The 8,993-nt window shown below is 35.9% G+C and overlaps 1 protein-coding gene across 2 annotated transcripts in view; it reads left to right on the forward strand.

The window, feature by feature from the left end:
* The window catches only part of LOC107083813 (leucine-rich repeat and immunoglobulin-like domain-containing nogo receptor-interacting protein 2), a 237,929-nt gene that overhangs the window by 117,962 nt on the left and 110,974 nt on the right, over positions 1-8,993 (forward strand). The window lies entirely within an intron of this gene.

The following is an 8,993-nucleotide window of genomic DNA, read 5'->3' on the forward strand; positions in this document are numbered from 1 at the left end:
ATATATATATATATATATATATATATATATATATATATATATATATATATATATATATATATATATATATATATATACCGTGACTTTTTTCAGTGAACTGTATGTCTACATCTTAAGTAAGTTGTATTCTATGTACTGTACTCTTATTAGATTATTCAACTTTCAACTTCTCTATATTTTATAGCAGTACACTAAAACTGAGGCCCAAAATATTAGTAGGCTACATGTACAGGTATTCATTACAACTCTGTATCATTAAAACATTATTTGTGTCAAGAGCAGCTTGTTAAATGCAGATTTTGCAGAGTTTCCTTCATCATTTTAAACAGTGTCAGTAGAGGCTAAAGGATAAAATGTCCCTGCCCCTCCCATCGCTAACCATGTTGGCAGTAGAATTTGCAAAGCAAAGGACAAGGGTCAGGCATGATTTTAGTATTACATTTACAAGCTTTACTGGCACTGCTACACTGGCTCGTCAAGTCCAAAAGTGTGTACTTCCTCTAGATGTGTTGCACCAAGGCCAACAGAGACTACAGTATTTCAAGTGGACCAAGGTGACCAGAAAAGGTTGGTTTTGGTTCGATTTAGCTACACAATGGATTAGTAGTAAGGGGGGAAATTAATTATTGTGCATTTTAAGTACTCCAAACAATTAATTTATCAATGAACACTGGCACTAAATATTTCACAGAGAATTTTAAATTCCATCATCTGAAAATTGTAGGATGAGAAGAAACTGCAAATCTTCCACCTTCTATATGTCCACAAAATCTGACGAAGAAGCAATCAATATGTCCATGAATAAACTAAATCGTTCCAGTTAATAACATAAAGCAAACTGAAAAAAATTTAAATCTTAAGACTGCTCTTCATCGATGATAGGTATTTTAAAAAGCTACTGCTGGATGTAATTCCACCCTGTGTCCCACTTTTAAATCTAAAAACACCTGCTTTGCTCAGATTGGCAGAAAGAAATATGCACAGGTGCTCTCTGTGTCTATTTGACCTTCCTACTGAGTTTTCTGTGTGCCTGTGGGTGTTCATGAGTAGAAAACAGTGTGTCTACATTTAAGTGTGCCCTAGCTATCCCAGTGGTACCTTGGACCGGTTTTGCCCACAAGCTAGCGACCTATTTTTGCGCAGCTGAAGCAAGTACAGATTTCAACACAACAAGAAGCTGAGACAGGCAGTGAGGGAGGGGCTGCAGATCAGTTCCTGTGCTTTTATTCAGGCTAGAGGATTAATTACCCTGTACCTAAACTTGATCCTGCACTGTGAGCGAGACACTTCTGCACCACCCTGATCAATAATGCATTTTTCTGTCTCCCCATTTAATTTGCACAACGGCCCCACATGCTGGCATTACCATCTCTCTTGAAAAGTGCAGGAGACACCTGATACCACAAGTGCAACCCTTTACCCTTACCCTCCATAATGCACCCTCCCGTCTCTACCCTATCCACTGATAGACATTCAGTGGACTGCATGGAAAAATCTCCTCAGTCTAATGATTGAAGATAGAAAATCTTTTTATCTTTTTGGGATTAACTTCATGTTTTTGTTCCCACTGCTTTTCTTTTTTTAGGACAATTAATCAATACTTAAGGTGAAATCTCAAAAGATAAAGGTTAGAACTTAAGATAGCTTAAGATGGTAGTTATCTCTCTTTTTCCATAGTACAGTTGGCGTTGTGCAAATGTCGAACAAGCATTGTTGCTGTTGGTAAACTGTTGGAAACTGCAGGTAGGTAATCTGATCTGGTCTGATTTATTTACTTTCTGTTTGTGTCTGTTGGACTCCATACTGAAAGAAGAGCTGATTGTAAAGATCTTGAACTCCGTTCTTGTAAACTGTGTGGTTTCCCTGAATGCATAATAGTGTGGTCACTCTCTAATGTAGACCAGTAGTCTCTAGTCTCTGTAACCTCTGAGGCAATACTTCCACTTTCCTACTGCATGTCCTGGGGTTTAACTTATTACAGAAGGAAAACCTTTTGTTCTTATTATTAAAGAAGCATAAGTAAAATGCAGCTGTAAATAGCTGAAAATTCAGACAAGTCCAATTTATTTAATAAGGAAGGGAATGTGTGCATCACATTGATTAAAGCTTGGATGAGCTCAATTCTAAAGGTTTTGGATGTGGCTGTCTTCCAATGCGAGAAGAATGTGCATGTTTGTATTTCTGTTTATGGTTCAATGTTAATGTTCTTTATATAAACACAAATGTTTATGGACAAAATATGATTTGAACCTTTTATTTTTTGATGTTACAACAACAAACCTTAGTGTCTTTTATTCAGTTTTGTGAATCACATCAAGACAAAGTAGTGCAACATTTCTGAAGTCTAAGGAAATATAAAAATAATGATTTTTATAATCTTTATTAACTAAGCTAAGCCTGTGCTCAGTTTTCCTGTTTTGTTTCATTTTTAATGCTTAGTTACCTACATAGATCGATTAAATAATCTCTATGGACCCACTATGATAAATCCCACTAAATTCTGTGTGCTGATGGATTTTGTGTGACTTCTCTCTATCTATAGAAAGTTGTCAGCTTAAGTGATGCAGTGGGCCACTTTGCAGCATGCATATAAAATCTCATGGGGAAGCAGCAAAGAAAAGCTGTCTGACACTTATTGTTAAAATCTATCTATAAATAATAAATGAGAGTGTCCGGCTGTCTGTGAACAACCTTATAATTAGTGTACTTCCATCACTGACAAATGACAATGCAAAACCCAAAATCAATTTTTTGCAATCAATATGTCCCAAGTATATGATCCTTATCTCAGCAGACTGTTCCGGTGTGTGAACAATAGAAATGTATAGCCAGGCCATAGTTACTGTTCTGTAAGCTTTATTTTGCTTTATAAGCTTTATAATTAAATATGTCTGAAGGCTTAATTAGTGATAGAGTTGTAGAACAAAGTGGTAAACTCCCACCTGATTGACAACATGACAGAGGCTAAGTGATCTTAAAAGGCCACTTTCTATGTTATGATCTAAACAAATTTATGAACAGGAGGATCAGTGTCACTAGCCCCTTTCAAATAATGCAAATTTACCCTTCCTTATATATCTTTTTTTTTTCCTTTTTTCCCCTAAGAAGTATAAGAATATGTAGCATTGGTTTAAGAATCAAACAGACTGCCAGTTACCAATTCTTACAATTTTTTACCATGAGGAAAACATTTTTTTTTTTTTATAGGTTGATTTTTCTAAGACTGAGTTCTACATTGTGATCCTCATAAATGATATCCAAATACATTCTGTGCTCAAAATTGAAATAAAGTTGTTATGCACCATGTTCTCCATGGTATCCTCAGCAGGTTATGCCGATCAACATAGTCTAAAGATCAGACCTGCAGCGAAAGATAACACAGCATCTGCATTCTTCACACACCGGCAGAATCGTGGCTTTTCTTACTTTGAATTGCATACAGCAATTACAGGTTACAGCATGCAGTCCATTATTACTGCTCTCATACTGTCTTCTAAGCGGGATGAGAGGCATTATATTGGTGGATCGACTTCTCATTCAGTCGGGGTTTATTATAAGTCATAACAAACACTCATTAAATCGGCCGATATTCGATACCGATCCGATTATATGTTGAATGAATGAACCATATATATCCTGCCTTGTGAGTGAAGGCTTTGGACTTGAAATAAACATTGTTAAAAAAGAGGTAGCTATTTAACACAAATATAAATTAACTTTGTATTATTTATTGACAAAAAAGCAGCAAAAAGAAAGAAATAACAATTCCACTGTATTGAATCTCCTATATTAAATCACAGATATCTAATCCAGCTAGTTAGTAAATATATGATCCAGGTATCGGATCGGTGCATCTGGAATGTAAAGCAATCCACCTCTACTACTTGCTTGACCAAGTTCAATAATAAGAAAGATATTGGCTAAAATGGCCACCACAGACAAGTTCCAAACGTAGAACTAAAGCTGACCGAATACAAAAAACAAAATCAAATCACAGTTGACTAAAAGACAAAAAGCCTGATAATCATTAAGACTGTTAATATTTTGTGAACTGTTCATAAACAAAATAAGAAACCTCTAAAGTGTGAGAATCCTTTTACATCTGCTGTACAAAAAACAGCATCATACTGTAGTCAAACAGAATGGTAGTACGGGGTAGTATAGGGCTACTATGGTGCTTCATGATTGGACAAATTTACATAACTGCTGGAGCAATGAATCTTCAGTCTGTTTGTGAGCTTAAGGTAAAGCTTTCCTTAGGTAGAGCAGTCAGATATTTTTACAAAGGACACCAGCATGGCCACCTATAAATCGTTTGATTGTTTTCATGCTCAAAAACCTTCAATATAGCTGAATTAAGAAAAGATCAAAGAAATAAGTGGTTCAAAATATGTCAAAAATGTATCTATCATTGTAAAATCCCAACCAAGGTTTGCCACAATCAGTTATATGGTTTCGTTTTTCACACAAGGGTGGTTTTGACAGCCTGTTTTTGCTCAATAAATCGAAATGTCAACTATTTTTTTTAGATATTTTTTCTACAATAATTTGTCTTTGGTGATCAGAAACATTTGACTGTGACAAAGAAGTGAAATTAAAACTAAGGTTTCTTTTTTTAAAGCATAGAAAGGGATTTTTATACTACCGGTAGTAAAGATCCTAACTGAAAAGAAGTCTACTGACTCCTTACTCCACAGGGAGTCAATTAAGTCAGCCGAGAATAAATAAACTCTTAAACTACTACCTTGCTTAGTTACTTGGGCACTTTGTCTCACTTACTGGCAATAGAATATGATTTTAATTTTATATTACTTTTCATTCTTTTTTAATGAGATAGAGGCTTAGAATTAATTGTTCATTAAATTATCATTAACTCAGCAACACTGTTTGTTTCCAAATAACAGCACCATGGCAGAGCAGCGAAAATAAAGTAAAGCATTGTTTTTAAAGTCTATCTCACAGTTATAACCATAGTACAGCATAGAAATTCTCTAACAGTTCAAATATATTTATAAAATTTAGTTTTTACACATATTTACTACAGTCTATAGATATGATGTATTCATACCAGCTAGAATCTTGATATTGAATATTTGAACATATAAAGAAATTACCTAACTTTTGTGTGGTGTTGAGCATTCCTAATGATCTAGATTTGATACCCTTTTTTTAGTTGTTATATTTATATTGCTGTTTTTCCAAGAGAACATACTATCTTTAGTAAAAATTTAAGTTCCTGTGTTTAAAGTGACCTCAATGAAAGGAATGGATCAGCTGATTTCAGTTTCTTGAGGGTAACTTCAAAACTTTTACACATTTCTGGAGATTGATTGCACAATTAGAGGTTCATTTCAAAAGTCCGTTTCATACAGGTACATCAACATGTTAGCAGAACAACTGTTCCAGTTCCTTAATTGATCAGTGTAATAAAGAAAACAATGGCTTTGGATTTAGGTTGACATGTGGAAAACAACTTCTACTAAGGGTGCCGTGGTACAACACTTTTCCGCATATGTTGCCAGACTTTAGGGAGAGACATTTAAACATGCTAAAAAAACTTAACCTTTTGTCAACCTCCCTACATTCTGTTGCATTGCAACTATAGTGTGTCTGAAGTGACAGATTTACATAACATACATAATTATTCTGAAGGATCAGGGAAAGTCTTCCAAAGTTCTTTATGAATGAAAATCAGATGTCTTTGTTTTCAGCCCTCTGTACTCTAATAGCTGCAATTAACTGCTTCAGAAGTCCCCTTATAATAAGAAGAGTTTCTCTGTTTGTTATTTCATCTGTTTTGGGAAGATATCACATGTACCGTATGTTAAAATACACCAATCAAAAAACAGTATCATAAAGACTAAGCAATCCATCCGAAAGGTCAAGGAAAAAGCTGTGAGGTATGGTTAGGATTTTGAGCAATATCTAAAACTTTGAAAATCTCCCAGAGCTATTTTTAATCCATCATCATAATATATATCAATAGAGCTGATCAAATGGAGGACTTATAAGGCTTTTTGTTGTTTTCTAACCTAATTGCATGAAAATAAGACAGAGAGCAATATTACGATAAGCAACCAAGAGGTCAGAGGTAAATCTACATCTCATGCAGAACAGTCCACTGTAAGTTTTTCATTACCTTGCCAGCCAGAATGACTTTTTTTGAGTTTTTCAATAGCCTGCACTTTAAAATAGACTGCACCAATCTTGGCATGGGAGATGGGCCCATGGTGCAAAAGCGTTTTTCTGTAACCATAACTGTGAAGATTGCAGCTGCAATGGAGCAATATTTTAGCGATGCACTTTATCATGTGCCAAAAGAGCTGTTTATGTTGTTGAAATTTCAACAACCGCCTGCTGTAAGAGCTTTTTTTTTTTTTTTTATGTTTTTGCGTCACATCTATAGTATAGTTATTGAATTGCTTCTGAACAGTTTACATTGACTCTGCTAGTCCTACCTTTGGATTCTGGCTCTTGGCTACTTTCTTAACTAATATGGCATGTAAATGGCTTAAGTCAGTCTGGCTATGAAGAAATGAACACCTCAAATCTGGCCTTTGTGCAGCGGTGGGAAAAGGAAAATCATTGTTTAACCAAAGCCAAAAGATTAGAATGCTTCAGTTTTCCTTACGTGGAACAAAAAAATGTTCGATAATGTGTTCAAAACCTTAATGACTTTGAACTCACCCTTCCCCTCAGTAATAATCGGTGGCAGCAGCATAATTGACTATTTTCTTTAGTAAAGACAGGAAAGCTGGTAGAAGCTGGGGATGGATGAAGATGGTGAGGATTATGAATAAGTGATTCAAAAATAAATATGTTCATTGATGATTGCCATTCAGTTTCATGTCAAATTAGCATATTCTGAAGCTGCTTATCATTTGATATCTTGAGTTGATACAGATAACTGAATATGACTTGGCTCCATATAATTTCATCTCAGGTAACGGTTAGTCACTAGTTTAACAGGGTCCCTCATATCAACTCCCTACAGAGTATGATAAAGTATGTTGCTATAATTTGAAAATAGGTAGAACATTTTAGGGGGCATGAATATTTTTCCAGGATACTAAGTGTGCTTAGTGTGTGTGCTGTTTCAGAACAAGGAAAATGTGGTCCATGTTCAGCCATTCCTCCAGAGCAGCCTTGTTATAATAATGTATCAGTTGAATGGTAAAATGTACCTTCCTCTGCTGGTACTGTTTCACAGTTTTGACCTTGATATACCGTTCAAAAGTTTGGGGTCACGTTGAAATGTCCTTATTTTTGAAGGAAAAGCACTGTACTTTTCAATGAAGATAACTTTAAACTTGTCTTAACTTTAAAGAAATACACTCTATACATTGCTAATGTGGTAAATGACTATTCTAGCTGCAAATGTGTGGTTTTTGGTGCAATATCTACATAGGTGTATAGAGGCCCATATCAGCAACTATCACTCCAGTGTTCTAATGGTACAATGTGTTCTGTGTACAATGTGTGCTGCTCATTGACTCAGAAGGCTACTTGATGATTTGAAAACCCTTGTGCAATCATGTTCACACATCTGAAAACAGTTTAGCTCGTTATAGAAGCTACAAAACTAAACTTCCTTTGAGCAGATTGAGTTTCTGGAGCATCACATTTGTGGGGTCAATTAAACACTCAAAATGGCCAGAAAAAGAGAACTTTTATCTGAAACTCAATTCGTTCTTAGAATTGGAGGCTATTCCATGCGAAAAATTGCTAAGAAATTGAAGATTTCCTACAACGGTGTGTACTACTTCCTTCAGAGGACAGCACAAACAGGCTCTAACCAGAGTAGAAAAAGAAGTGGGAGGCCGCGTTGCACAACTGAGCAAGAAGATAAGTACATTAGAGACTCTAGTTTAAGAAACAGACGTCTCACAGGTCCCCAACTGGCATCTTCATTAAATAGTACCCGCAAAACACCAGTGTCAACATCTACAGTGAAGAGATGGCTGCGGCATTCTGGGCTTCAGGGCAGAGTGCCAAAGAAAAAGCCATATCTGAGACTGGCTAATAAAAGAAAAAGATTAAGATGGGCAAAAAAACACAGACATTGGACAGAGGAAGACTGGAAAAAAGTGTTGTGGAGTTTGGATCACAAAGAACGTTTGTGAGATGCAGAACAAATGAAAAGATGCTGGAAGGATGCCTGATGCCATCTCTTAAGCATGGTGGAGGTAATGTGATGGTCTGGGGTTGCTTTGGTGCTGGTAAGGTGGGAAATTTGTACAGGGTAAAAAGGATTCTGAATAAAGAAGGTTATCACTCCATTTTGCAACGCCATGCCATACCCAGTGGACAGCGCGGGATTGAAACCAATTTCATCCTACAACAGGACAATGACCCTAAACACACCTCCAAATTGTGCAAGAACTATTTAGAGCAGAAGCAGGCAGCTGGTATTCTATCTGTAATGGAGTGGCCAGCGCAGTTACCAGATCTGAACCCCATTGAGCTGTTGTGGGAGCAGTTTGACCGTATGGTACGCAAGAAGTGCCCATCCAACCAATCCAACTTGTGGGAGCTGCTTCTGGAAGCGTGGGGTGCAATTGCTCCAGATTACCTCAACAAATTAACAGCTAGAATGCCAAAGGTCTGTACAGTAATGTTTTAATTGCTGCAAATGGAGGATTTTTTGGCGAAAGAAAGGTTTGATGTAAAAAAAAAAAAATATTTCAAATACACATCATTTCTAACCTTGTCAATGTCTTGACCTGGATATATATATATATATATATATATATATATATATATATATATATATATATGACCTTGTACAATCTCAAGCTTTCCAGGATGTGTGTGGCATTGAGTCGTTTCCTTGTATTTAACTAAGGCTTTCAGGGGTTTGTTTGTCTTGTTGTACAGTTTCGGGCAACAAAGCAAAGCCTTTCTGTGGCTCTGTCATGTGTTGGTCGTGTTTGCTGCTATGATATACGTATATATATATATATATATATATATATATATATATATATATATAT

Source organism: Cyprinodon variegatus, unplaced genomic scaffold (genome assembly GCF_000732505.1).
Source record: "Cyprinodon variegatus isolate N-32 unplaced genomic scaffold, C_variegatus-1.0 Scaffold84, whole genome shotgun sequence".
Lineage (NCBI taxonomy): Eukaryota > Metazoa > Chordata > Actinopteri > Cyprinodontiformes > Cyprinodontidae > Cyprinodon > Cyprinodon variegatus.